This window comes from Phalangium opilio, unplaced genomic scaffold, assembly GCF_054372755.1.
Source record: "Phalangium opilio isolate 3A_F unplaced genomic scaffold, DU_Popi_V2 ptg000056l_1, whole genome shotgun sequence".
NCBI lineage: Eukaryota > Metazoa > Arthropoda > Arachnida > Opiliones > Phalangiidae > Phalangium > Phalangium opilio.
The window spans coordinates 2043221-2052936 of record NW_028324175.1 but is presented as its reverse complement, the minus strand read 5'-3'; positions in this window follow the sequence as shown (position 1 = coordinate 2052936).

The window sequence follows — 9716 nt, the reverse complement described above, 5'->3', positions numbered from 1 at the left end:
AACATTTTCAAAATCGACGTTTCACGGCCAAAGAAGCATATTTTGAGTATTTCTTCACTATTTTCAAAAATAACCACTGAAACCATTATTTTTATACTTTTTGCTTTAATTCAAGCAAATGTAACGATATTCATTCAAAAAACTGTTAAAATTCAATTTTCAATAAGAAATCGTTGTCACGGATTTTGTATCTTGAAGAAAAAAAACATGCGATTTTTTCGGTACACTTTTGAATGCATTTTTTTCTGGAGAAATGATTGACCGAATTCAGCTTAATTCCCTATAAAACACTCATTGAAAGTGATTTCATCTCGATTGAACAATAATTAAAAATTTACCTTGATTTTTAATAACATTTTCAAAATCGACGTTTCACGGCCAAAGAAGCTTACTTTGAGTATTTCTTCACTATTTTCAAATATGTTCACTGAAAGCATTATTTTTATACTTTTTGCTTTAATTCTAGCAAATGTAACGATATTCAATCAAAAAACTGTTAAAATTAAATTTTTCAATAAGAAATAGTTGTCACGGATTTTGTATCTTGAAGAAGAAAAACATGCGATTTTTTCGGTACTTTTTTGAATGCATTTTTTTCAGGAGAAATTTTTGACCGAATTCAGCTTAATTCCCTATAAAACACTCATTAAAAGTGATTTCATCTCGATTGAACAATAAATAAAAATGTACCTCGAATTTTAATAACATTTTCAAAATCGACGTTTCACGGCCAAAGAAGCATATTTTGAGTATTTCTTCACTATTTTCAAAAATAACCACTGAAACCATTATTTTTATACTTTTTGCTTTAATTCAAGCAAATGTAACGATATTCATTCAAAAAACTGTTAAAATTCAATTTTTCAATAAGAAATCGTTGTCACGGATTTTGTATCTTGAAGAAGAAAAACATGCGATTTTTTTCGGTACTTTTTTGAATGCATTTTTTTCTGGAGAAATTTTTGACCGAATTCAGCTTAATTCCCTATAAAACACTCATTAAAAGTGATTTCATCTCGATTGAACAATAAATAAATATGTACCTCGATTTTTAATAACATTTTCAAAATCGACGTAACTCGGCCTAAGAAAAACATTTTGAGTATTTGTTCACTGTTTTCAAATATGTTCACTGAAAGCATTATTTTTATACTTTTTGCTTTAATTCTAGCAAATGTAACGATATTCAATCAAAAAACTGTTAAAATTAAATTTTTCAATAAGAAATAGTTGTCACGGATTTTGTATCTTGAAGAAGAAAAAAACATGCGATTTTTTCGGTACTTTTTTGAATGCATTTTTTTCAGGAGAAATTTTTGACCGAATTCAGCTTAATTCCCTATGAAACACTCATTAAAAGTGATTTCATCTCGATTGAACAATAAATAAAAATGTACCTCGATTTTTAATAACATTTTCAAAATCGACGTTTCACGGCCAAAGAAGCATATTTTGAGTATTTCTTCACTATTTTCAAAAATAACCACTGAAACCATTATTTTTATACTTTTTGCTTTAATTCAAGCAAATGTAACGATATTCATTCAAAAAACTGTTAAAATTCAATTTTCAATAAGAAATCGTATTCACGGATTTTGTGTCTTGAAGAAGAAAAACCTGCGATTTTTTCGGTACTTTTTTGAATGAATTTTTTTCTGGAGAAAGTTTTGACCGAATTCAGCTTAATTCCCTATAAAACACTCATTAAAAGTGTTTTCATCTCGATTGAACAATAAATAAATATGTACCTCGATTTTTAATAACATTTTCAAAATCGACGTAACTCGGCCTAAGAAAAACATTTTGAGTATTTGTTCACTGTTTTCAAATATAACCACTGAAACCATTATTTTTGTAATTTTTGCGTTAATTCTAGCAAATGTAACGATATTCATTCAACAAACTGTTAAAATTCAAATTTCAATAAGAAATCGTTGTCACGGATTTTGTATCTTGAAGAAAAAAAACATGCGATTTTTTTGGTACACTTTTGAATGCATTTTTTTCTGGAGAAATGATTGACCGAATTCAGCTTAATTCCCTATAAAACACTCATTGAAAGTGATTTCATCTCGATTGAACAATAATTAAAAATTTACCTTGATTTTTAATAACATTTTCAAAATCGACGTTTCACGGCCAAAGAAGCTTACTTTGAGTATTTCTTCACTATTTTCAAATATGTTCACTGAAAGCATTATTTTTATACTTTTTGCTTTAATTCTAGCAAATGTAACGATATTCAATCAAAAAACTGTTAAAATTAAATTTTTCAATAAGAAATAGTTGTCACGGATTTTGTATCTTGAAGAAGAAAAACATGCGATTTTTTCGGTACTTTTTTGAATGCATTTTTTTCAGGAGAAATTTTTGACCGAATTCAGCTTAATTTCCTATAAAACACTCATTAAAAGTGATTTCATCTCGATTGAACAATAAATAAAAATGTACCTCGATTTTTAATAACATTTTCAAAATCGACGTTTCACGGCCAAAGAAGCATATTTTGAGTATTTCTTCACTATTTTCAAAAATAACCACTGAAACCATTATTTTTATACTTTTTGCTTTAATTCAAGCAAATGTAACGATATTCATTCAAAAAACTGTTAAAATTCAATTTTCAATAAGAAATCGTTGTCACGGATTTTGTATCTTGAAGAAAAAAAACATGCGATTTTTTCGGTACACTTTTGAATGCATTTTTTTCTGGAGAAATGATTGACCGAATTCAGCTTAATTCCCTATAAAACACTCATTGAAAGTAATTTCATCTCGATTGAACAATAATTAAAAATTTACCTTGATTTTTAATAACATTTTCAAAATCGACGTTTCACGGCCAAAGAAGCTTACTTTGAGTATTTCTTCACTATTTTCAAATATGTTCACTGAAAGCATTATTTTTATACTTTTTGCTTTAATTCTAGCAAATGTAACGATATTCAATCAAAAAACTGTTAAAATTAAATTTTTCAATAAGAAATAGTTGTCACGGATTTTGTATCTTGAAGAAGAAAAAAACATGCGATTTTTTCGGTACTTTTTTGAATGCATTTTTTTCAGGAGAATTTTTTGACCGAATTCAGCTTAATTCCCTATAAAACACTCATTAAAAGTGATTTCATCTCGATTGAACAATAAATAAAAATGTACCTCGATTTTTAATAACATTTTCAAAATCGACGTTTCACGGCCAAAGAAGCATATTTTGAGTATTTCTTCACTATTTTCAAAAATAACCACTGAAACCATTATTTTTATACTTTTTGCTTTAATTCAAGCAAATGTAACGATATTCATTCAAAAAACTGTTAAAATTCAATTTTCAATAAGAAATCGTATTCACGGATTTTGTGTCTTGAAGAAGAAAAACCTGCGATTTTTTCAGTACTTTTTTGAATGAATTTTTTTCTGGAGAAATTTTTAACCGAATTCAGCTTAATTTCCTATAAAACACTCATTGAAAGTTATTTCATCTCGATTGAACAATAATTAAAAATTTACCTCGAATTTTAATAACATTTTCAAAATCGACGTTTCACGGCCAAAGAAGCATACTTTGAGTATTTCTTCACTATTTTCAAATATGTTCACTGAAAGCATTATTTTTATACTTTTTGCTTTAATTCTAGCAAATGTAACGATATTCAATCAAAAAACTGTTAAAATTAAATTTTTCAATAAGAAATAGTTGTCACGGATTTTGTATCTTGAAGAAGAAAAAAACATGCGATTTTTTCGGTACTTTTTTGAATGCATTTTTTTCAGGAGAAATTTTTGACCGAATTCAGCTTAATTCCCTATGAAACACTCATTAAAAGTGATTTCATCTCGATTGAACAATAAATAAAAATGTACCTCGATTTTTAATAACATTTTCAAAATCGACGTTTCACGGCCAAAGAAGCATATTTTGAGTATTTCTTCACTATTTTCAAAAATAACCACTGAAACCATTATTTTTATACTTTTTGCTTTAATTCAAGCAAATGTAACGATATTCATTCAAAAAACTGTTAAAATTCAATTTTCAATAAGAAATCGTATTCACGGATTTTGTGTCTTGAAGAAGAAAAACCTGCGATTTTTTCGGTACTTTTTTGAATGAATTTTTTTCTGGAGAAAGTTTTGACCGAATTCAGCTTAATTCCCTATAAAACACTCATTAAAAGTGTTTTCATCTCGATTGAACAATAAATAAATATGTACCTCGATTTTTAATAACATTTTCAAAATCGACGTAACTCGGCCTAAGAAAAACATTTTGAGTATTTGTTCACTGTTTTCAAATATAACCACTGAAACCATTATTTTTGTAATTTTTGCGTTAATTCTAGCAAATGTAACGATATTCATTCAACAAACTGTTAAAATTCAAATTTCAATAAGAAATCGTTGTCACGGATTTTGTATCTTGAAGAAAAAAAACATGCGATTTTTTTGGTACACTTTTGAATGCATTTTTTTCTGGAGAAATGATTGACCGAATTCAGCTTAATTCCCTATAAAACACTCATTGAAAGTGATTTCATCTCGATTGAACAATAATTAAAAATTTACCTTGATTTTTAATAACATTTTCAAAATCGACGTTTCACGGCCAAAGAAGCTTACTTTGAGTATTTCTTCACTATTTTCAAATATGTTCACTGAAAGCATTATTTTTATACTTTTTGCTTTAATTCTAGCAAATGTAACGATATTCAATCAAAAAACTGTTAAAATTAAATTTTTCAATAAGAAATAGTTGTCACGGATTTTGTATCTTGAAGAAGAAAAACATGCGATTTTTTCGGTACTTTTTTGAGTGCATTTTTTTCAGGAGAAATTTTTGACCGAATTCAGCTTAATTTCCTATAAAACACTCATTAAAAGTGATTTCATCTCGATTGAACAATAAATAAAAATGTACCTCGATTTTTAATAACATTTTCAAAATCGACGTTTCACGGCCAAAGAAGCATATTTTGAGTATTTCTTCACTATTTTCAAAAATAACCACTGAAACCATTATTTTTATACTTTTTGCTTTAATTCAAGCAAATGTAACGATATTCATTCAAAAAACTGTTAAAATTCAATTTTCAATAAGAAATCGTTGTCACGGATTTTGTATCTTGAAGAAAAAAAACATGCGATTTTTTCGGTACACTTTTGAATGCATTTTTTTCTGGAGAAATGATTGACCGAATTCAGCTTAATTCCCTATAAAACACTCATTGAAAGTAATTTCATCTCGATTGAACAATAATTAAAAATTTACCTTGATTTTTAATAACATTTTCAAAATCGACGTTTCACGGCCAAAGAAGCTTACTTTGAGTATTTCTTCACTATTTTCAAATATGATCACTGAAAGCATTATTTTTATACTTTTTGCTTTAATTCTAGCAAATGTAACGATATTCAATCAAAAAACTGTTAAAATTAAATTTTTCAATAAGAAATAGTTGTCACGGATTTTGTATCTTGAAGAAGAAAAACATGCGATTTTTTCGGTACTTTTTTGAATGCATTTTTTTCAGGAGAAATTTTTGACCGAATTCAGCTTAATTCCCTATAAAACACTCATTAAAAGTGATTTCATCTCGATTGAACAATAAATAAAAATGTACCTCGAATTTTAATAACATTTTCAAAATCGACGTTTCACGGCCAAAGAAGCATATTTTGAGTATTTCTTCACTATTTTCAAAAATAACCACTGAAACCATTATTTTTATACTTTTTTGCGTTAATTCAAGCAAATGTAACGATATTCATTCAACAAACTGTTAAAATTCAAATTTCAATAAGAAATCGTTGTCACGGATTTTGTATCTTGAAGAAAAAAAACATGCGATTTTTTCGGTACTTTTTTGAATGCATTTTTTTCTGGAGAAATTTTTGACCGAATTCAGCTTAATTCCCTATAAAACACTCATTAAAAGTGATTTCATCTCGATTGAACAATAAATAAATATGTACCTCGATTTTTAATAACATTTTCAAAATCGACGTAACTCGGCCTAAGAAAAACATTTTGAGTATTTGTTCACTGTTTTCAAATATAACCACTGAAACCATTATTTTTGTAATTTTTGCGTTAATTCAAGCAAATGTAACGATATTCATTCAACAAACTGTTAAAATTCAAATTTCAATAAGAAATCGTTGTCACGGATTTTGTATCTTGAAGAAAAAAAACATGCGATTTTTTCGGTACTTTTTTGAATGCATTTTTTTCAGGAGAAATTTTTGACCGAATTCAGCTTAATTTCCTATAAAACACTCATTAAAAGTGATTTCATCTCGATTGAACAATAAATAAAAATGTACCTCGATTTTTAATAACATTTTCAAAATCGACGTTTCACGGCCAAAGAAGCATATTTTGAGTATTTCTTCACTATTTTCAAAAATAACCACTGAAACCATTATTTTTATACTTTTTGCTTTAATTCAAGCAAATGTAACGATATTCATTCAAAAAACTGTTAAAATTCAATTTTCAATAAGAAATCGTTGTCACGGATTTTGTATCTTGAAGAAAAAAAACATGCGATTTTTTCGGTACACTTTTGAATGCATTTTTTTCTGGAGAAATGATTGACCGAATTCAGCTTAATTCCCTATAAAACACTCATTGAAAGTGATTTCATCTCGATTGAACAATAATTAAAAATTTACCTTGATTTTTAATAACATTTTCAAAATCGACGTTTCACGGCCAAAGAAGCTTACTTTGAGTATTTCTTCACTATTTTCAAATATGTTCACTGAAAGCATTATTTTTATACTTTTTGCTTTAATTCTAGCAAATGTAACGATATTCAATCAAAAAACTGTTAAAATTAAATTTTTCAATAAGAAATAGTTGTCACGGATTTTGTATCTTGAAGAAGAAAAACATGCGATTTTTTCGGTACTTTTTTGAATGCATTTTTTTCAGGAGAAATTTTTGACCGAATTCAGCTTAATTCCCTATAAAACACTCATTAAAAGTGATTTCATCTCGATTGAACAATAAATAAAAATGTACCTCGAATTTTAATAACATTTTCAAAATCGACGTTTCACGGCCAAAGAAGCATATTTTGAGTATTTCTTCACTATTTTCAAAAATAACCACTGAAACCATTATTTTTATACTTTTTGCTTTAATTCAAGCAAATGTAACGATATTCATTCAAAAAACTGTTAAAATTCAATTTTTCAATAAGAAATCGTTGTCACGGATTTTGTATCTTGAAGAAGAAAAACATGCGATTTTTTTCGGTACTTTTTTGAATGCATTTTTTTCTGGAGAAATTTTTGACCGAATTCAGCTTAATTCCCTATAAAACACTCATTAAAAGTGATTTCATCTCGATTGAACAATAAATAAATATGTACCTCGATTTTTAATAACATTTTCAAAATCGACGTAACTCGGCCTAAGAAAAACATTTTGAGTATTTGTTCACTGTTTTCAAATATAACCACTGAAACCATTATTTTTGTAATTTTTGCGTTAATTCAAGCAAATGTAACGATATTCATTCAACAAACTGTTAAAATTCAAATTTCAATAAGAAATCGTTGTCACGGATTTTGTATCTTGAAGAAAAAAAACATGCGATTTTTTCGGTACACTTTTGAATGCATTTTTTTCTGGAGAAATTTTTGACCGAATTCAGCTTAATTCCCTATAAAACGCTCATTAAAAGTGATTTCATCTCGATTGAACAATAAATAAAAATGTACCTCGAATTTTAATAACATTTTCAAAATCGACGTTTCACGGCCAAAGAAGCTTACTTTGAGTATTTCTTCACTATTTTCAAATATGTTCACTGAAAGCATTATTTTTATACTTTTTGCTTTAATTCTAGCAAATGTAACGATATTCAATCAAAAAACTGTTAAAATTAAATTTTTCAATAAGAAATAGTTGTCACGGATTTTGTATCTTGAAGAAGAAAAAAACATGCGATTTTTTCGGTACTTTTTTGAATGCATTTTTTTCAGGAGAAATTTTTGACCGAATTCAGCTTAATTCCCTATGAAACACTCATTAAAAGTGATTTCATCTCGATTGAACAATAAATAAAAATGTACCTCGATTTTTAATAACATTTTCAAAATCGACGTTTCACGGCCAAAGAAGCATATTTTGAGTATTTCTTCACTATTTTCAAAAATAACCACTGAAACCATTATTTTTATACTTTTTGCTTTAATTCAAGCAAATGTAACGATATTCATTCAAAAAACTGTTAAAATTCAATTTTCAATAAGAAATCGTATTCACGGATTTTGTGTCTTGAAGAAGAAAAACCTGCGATTTTTTCGGTACTTTTTTGAATGAATTTTTTTCTGGAGAAAGTTTTGACCGAATTCAGCTTAATTCCCTATAAAACACTCATTAAAAGTGATTTCATCTCGATTGAACAATAAATAAATATGTACCTCGATTTTTAATAACATTTTCAAAATCGACGTAACTCGGCCTAAGAAAAACATTTTGAGTATTTGTTCACTGTTTTCAAATATAACCACTGAAACCATTATTTTTGTAATTTTTGCGTTAATTCTAGCAAATGTAACGATATTCATTCAACAAACTGTTAAAATTCAAATTTCAATAAGAAATCGTTGTCACGGATTTTGTATCTTGAAGAAAAAAAACATGCGATTTTTTCGGTACACTTTTGAATGCATTTTTTTCTGGAGAAATGATTGACCGAATTCAGCTTAATTCCCTATAAAACACTCATTGAAAGTGATTTCATCTCGATTGAACAATAATTAAAAATTTACCTTGATTTTTAATAACATTTTCAAAATCGACGTTTCACGGCCAAAGAAGCTTACTTTGAGTATTTCTTCACTATTTTCAAATATGTTCACTGAAAGCATTATTTTTATACTTTTTGCTTTAATTCTAGCAAATGTAACGATATTCAATCAAAAAAACTGTTAAAATTAAATTTTTCAATAAGAAATAGTTGTCACGGATTTTGTATCTTGAAGAAGAAAAACATGCGATTTTTTCGGTACTTTTTGAATGCATTTTTTTCAGGAGAAATTTTTGACCGAATTCAGCTTAATTTCCTATAAAACACTCATTAAAAGTGATTTCATCTCGATTGAACAATAAATAAAAATGTACCTCGATTTTTAATAACATTTTCAAAATCGACGTTTCACGGCCAAAGAAGCATATTTTGAGTATTTCTTCACTATTTTCAAAAATAACCACTGAAACCATTATTTTTATACTTTTTGCTTTAATTCAAGCAAATGTAACGATATTCATTCAAAAAACTGTTAAAATTCAATTTTCAATAAGAAATCGTTGTCACGGATTTTTTATCTTGAAGAAAAAAAACATGCGATTTTTTCGGTACACTTTTGAATGCATTTTTTTCTGGAGAAATGATTGACCGAATTCAGCTTAATTCCCTATAAAACACTCATTGAAAGTGATTTCATCTCGATTGAACAATAATTAAAAATTTACCTTGATTTTTAATAACATTTTCAAAATCGACGTTTCACGGCCAAAGAAGCTTACTTTGAGTATTTCTTCACTATTTTCAAATATGTTCACTGAAAGCATTATTTTTATACTTTTTGCTTTAATTCTAGCAAATGTAACGATATTCAATCAAAAAATTGTTAAAATTAAATTTTTCAATAAGAAATAGTTGTCACGGATTTTGTATCTTGAAGAAGAAAAACATGCGATT